Source organism: Cydia strobilella, chromosome Z, assembly GCF_947568885.1.
Source record: "Cydia strobilella chromosome Z, ilCydStro3.1, whole genome shotgun sequence".
Lineage (NCBI taxonomy): Eukaryota > Metazoa > Arthropoda > Insecta > Lepidoptera > Tortricidae > Cydia > Cydia strobilella.
The window spans coordinates 42683576-42688389 of NC_086068.1; the positions used below are offsets into that span (position 1 = coordinate 42683576).

Sequence of the window (4814 nt, forward strand, 5' to 3'; positions counted from 1 at the left end):
GTTTATATTTTTGATTCCAACGATGTTGCTCCTTGCCGATTGTACTGAAAAGAAATACATATTTGTATTAAAGAAGCAAATGAAATATAACATACGAGACGTTAATAAAGGAATAAATGAGCGTCATAAAATTGAATATTATTTCATATAGCATGGAGGAAGCGTGTTGTGCTTCGAAATTTAAGGCTTGGAGACTGTTGGCTTGACTCGCTCGTGTGAGTCGTGTAGCGGGGAGCCTATCGTGAACCACGTTCGACGTGTTGTCTCCCTGTCACACTTACGTACGAATTTACAAGTGCGACAGAAAGGCATCACATCGAACGTGGTTCGCGGTAAGCCCTCTGATATTGATCGTCACACATTCATCGGTGCCATTGGCGAATTACAATACTATCTAAGACCAAAGTGGAAGACTCGCTCGAAATTGCCTTTTCATACAAATGTAGTTCTTATTTTCCTTTCTGGATATTAATATATTATTGACAATAATTTGTTGTAGGTATATCAATGACAGTTATAAAAAAAAAAAAAAAAAAAGTTTTATTTCGGGCAAAAAGTACGATGTCGTTTATCGTTTGTTTAGTTTCAGTTATGATCATTTAAAATTTTGTATGAAACTTGTTTTTCGCTTATAATGTTTACAATAAACTAAATGTATACTTAGTATACATTGAAATATATAAAAATATTTTTCATAATGTCAATATCCAAACAGGAAAATGGAGACTACGTTTGTATGGTGAAACGGCTGTCCCTTTTTCTCTTAATGTGTCACGGTCGATGTTAGCATCGAGTATGTGTTCCGTTTTCCGTGCTCTGCAGTTTAAACGTTGCAATTTTGAAAGTGATCATGTTGCTTGCTATAATGTTAATGATTAAGAGTGCGTTTCCATTATATCGTAACGATGGATAGGCGTGCGTTATGGTTTGTATATTTAAAAACCGGCCAAGTGCGAGTCGGACTCGCGCACCGAGGGTTCCGTACTTTTTAGTATTTTTGTTGTTATAGCGGCAAACAGAAATACATCATCTGTGAAAATTTCAACTGTTTAGCTATCACGGTTCATGAGATGTAGCTTGGTGATAGACAGACAGTCCCGTTTTTACCCTTTGGGTACGGAACCCTAACAATGGAGGTATACTTATATATAAATATAGAACGGTATGATTACTGTCGTTAAGACATAATGGGAACGCACTCTTAGTATTTTGTTCATCTTTACCGTTCGTCCGGATCGTGGATTACCGGGTCGCCTGCAACTCGTTGACGGTTACTCTTTCACCTGAAAATAGTTTAATGTTGTTTATTTTTACAAAATACATATTTTTTATGGATAAAATTCAAATTTCTTGTCAGTTTTTGAAATATATAGAGAGTATTTACAAATTGGGGTGGTGAAGAAGTATTGAATGTACATTTGTTAGATGTAGCATACTCCCATCTTAAATACCATAACGCATTTACAATATCTTTAATGTTGTAAGTGTCTAATTGTGTATGGGTGATAGATGGGTAAGTAATTGCTTGCATTCAATCGATTTGTCTGTCTGTTTGTTTGTCTCTAATATTAGAAAAAAAATCTTACCATTTTTTGTGTTCGTAGATTGACAGCTCGACTGTAGTCATTTGAAATGTTGATACGATGTTACACATTCCCGAAGTATTCTGACAAAAATATTATATTAGAGTTAGACCAAGAAAAGTGCAGAGATTTTGATAGCACACGCAGTGTCACGTGTTGATTATACGCCATAATTTCATAGAAGTTTGATGTTTAAAATAATACCTGCATTTTTTCTTTTATCAATAATAATAATATAATTTATAATATTACAATTAAATGAAAAATGCAATTGTCAAATTGATATTATTAAAAATTGTTTTGACAAAAATTAAGTTTAAAAGAGAATTCGTTTTGGAAATTGATTAATGTTAGAAATTTCTTTCACATTATATGGCAATGAAATGAGTCCGATTTTCTCAATAAGGGGCCCACTGACTATCAGTCCGCCGGACGATATTGGCCTGTCAGTTAGAACAAAAATTTGACAGTTCCGAACAATGGACAGGCCGATATCGTCCGGCGGATTGATAGTCAGTGGGCCCCTATGTATCAGTTTACCTTTTGGTGTAAGTTGACATTGTTGACAGTAGTTTGTAGGTAGTAGTGACTCGGTGTCTCGGCTGCAGCCGGTGGCGGCGAATATCATTTGGTATCCTCTCTGCTTGTCGATCGTTTGTTTGTGGATGAAGACAGTACTGTAGTGTCGAGGTCGCAGTGAAGGAGACTGGTAGCTTCACCGTCGTGTGTGGCGTATTGTTGAATTCTGTTTGAGTAGATTTTGCCGCTGCTGATGTAGGAGACGTGTCCAGTGGTGTGTGGTGTGATGTGGTGATGGCCGGCATTGTCCTCCCTTCTCTTTCGTGGCGCTGCACAATGAACTGCAGGTCGCGCCATTTCAATGTTTTGATAAGGTCTGCGTTGCTTGCTCATATATGGCTGCAGATGATATTGATGGAGTTGTTTATTCATGTGCAGCTTTATCTGAAAACTAATTATAATATATATATATATATGTATGTATGTGATATTTTAATGTTTATCTTTGACTTTTTTAGTTCGGATAAGAGTGTTGGCTGTAACTAATGTGTTGAAGAAGAAAATTGACAGATTGACACTGAGAAAATCAATTGTTAAATCAGTGATATTGAGATTGATATAGTTTGTTTGTTCTCTCTAATTGATTTATTGTTTTTGTGTCCTTTATTATTGATGAAATGTGAAAAGAAATATTACACACCCGACACCCGAGACGTATTTTTCTGCCCGAGCCGCAGGCGAGGGTAGGTAAATTAGTCGAGGGTTAAATTGGTACTACAACATTTAACAACATAAATATAACTGACGATGTGGAGAAAATATTTGAGGTTTAGACATAAAACGAAATTAATGGCTATACCGTTGATCGTAGGTGGCAGTATTGCAGGTTGGTTGTTTGATTGCAGCTTTTTGATGTCAGTTTCTTGCTCGAATAGTTACTGCAGTTGTTTGTGTAGGTATTGCATGTTGATTCATCTGAAAGCAATTATTATTATTATTATTTGTTAATAATAATATAATGAAACTTATTTAATATGGAGAAGTTATATACAAAAATATTTTTACAATAATTATGATTGCAGTTAAGTCAAATTACTTAAAATTTAAAGAAAGAATGCCTACAAAAGGAGATTAAGTTAAGGATGTTGAACTGAACGAATAAAAATTTGACAGGTCCGAATACCTGACAGACAATATCGTTTGGTGGACTGGTAATCAGTGGGCCTCTTTAAATTGAAAAATGATAAAGATGATTTTACATGTAATTGTGCAATGTTAAGCTTGTTTTATAGTTAGATTAGGTGTATTGTTTAACTGAATAGGGTGAATGAATTTACTATTTTCGTTGTATAAGCTATTAAAAATATATAGGTACAGTACATACCAGTTGTGCGGTCTTCTTTTCGTGTCGTGGTTCCATTTTTATTTTCATACGATTGATGCCCAGTAGGCAGCGGTGTTGACAGCCCTGGCTGTCGCGTCTCTCAGATCCAGTTCCGAGCAGTGATGTGGGCATGCGGGGCACGCCAGTAAAATAGATGTGCCATGATTTGCGTTGCTGTGTCGCAGATACACTGAGTCGAGGAGTTATGGCCATGTTTTGCTTACATCGACCAACTTGGGACTTAAGCCTGTTTAGGGATTTCCAAATTGGCCAAGGTTCTTTATGGCCAGGCGGTAGTTGTTTCAAAGCCTGCACGTACACTTCCGGTGGGGGGCACCGAGTCTGCTACAGCAAGCGGCGCACATCGGGTGACTCACCCTGCAGGCGGCTTGGCTGGCTGCAATTGTTCCGTGACATTTTGATTGCAGACCAGGGTGGAGGTTGTACCGATTATATCTTTTCGTTTGATGGGTATTCTGTAAATATATGTGATATTCTGTAAATATTTTCCTTAGGCGAGTTATTAAATTAAATAGAATAGAATAGAATAGAATAGAAAAATAGACCACACAGATATTTACGATAAATAGGTATTTAATTACTTACGTAGATTTGTTAGATAGGTAGACAGGTAGGTATTTATTATATCTGTGAAAAGAAAGTTGTAAAATACTATAGAACGACTGTTTGTTTTGGTTTAACATTTCCTATACGGTAGGATAATGTTATTAACAGGCGGCATCCATCGAGAAGGATACAAACAGTCTTGTTTAAGGGATCATGGCAACTGTTAGCTACTCCTTAAACCATTCGCCAGATTAACCATAAAGGTTAAAATAGACGTATATCCAATGCAATTCGCAACCGGTTGCAAACTTTATATTGCCTTGGAGTTACGTCCGCCCATCTAACTACTGCTAACTACTTTATCTATGTATTTACTGTATATATTAAAGTGAATCAAATTATGAAATGAACAATATAACAGCATACATCTAATTAATTATTTATATGCATGCACAATGTACTATTTTTCTAATTATGATGACAAAAATAAAAGTGTAGTTGTGAAATATGTAGGTATAGCAGTATATGATATTTCTATTTTTTGTATTTAGGTTGGAAAATGAAACATTACGCCCGAAATGTATTCATTCAAATTAATCGAAGATTGAATTGGTATTTTTGTAAGTTTCAATGGTAAGTGCAGTTTAAATTTTAATTATATTATATTATTATTATATACGAATGCACATGCAGCTTTAAATAGTTGATACATGCATATCAATGTCCTGCATTTGTGTTTTGTCCATTCGTAAAATGTTTGT

The 4814-nt window shown here is 35.5% G+C and overlaps 1 long non-coding RNA gene across 1 annotated transcript; it reads right to left on the reverse strand.

The window, feature by feature from the left end:
- Positions 1-2129: 2129 nt before the first annotated feature.
- LOC134753820 (uncharacterized) lies at positions 2130-3956 on the reverse strand. The gene is made up of 3 exons (XR_010128841.1): positions 3487-3956; positions 2962-3077; positions 2130-2553 (listed from the first exon to the last, which is right to left on the reverse strand). It is a non-coding gene; the product is annotated as an uncharacterized LOC134753820 (long non-coding RNA).
- Positions 3957-4814: the final 858 nt, after the last annotated feature.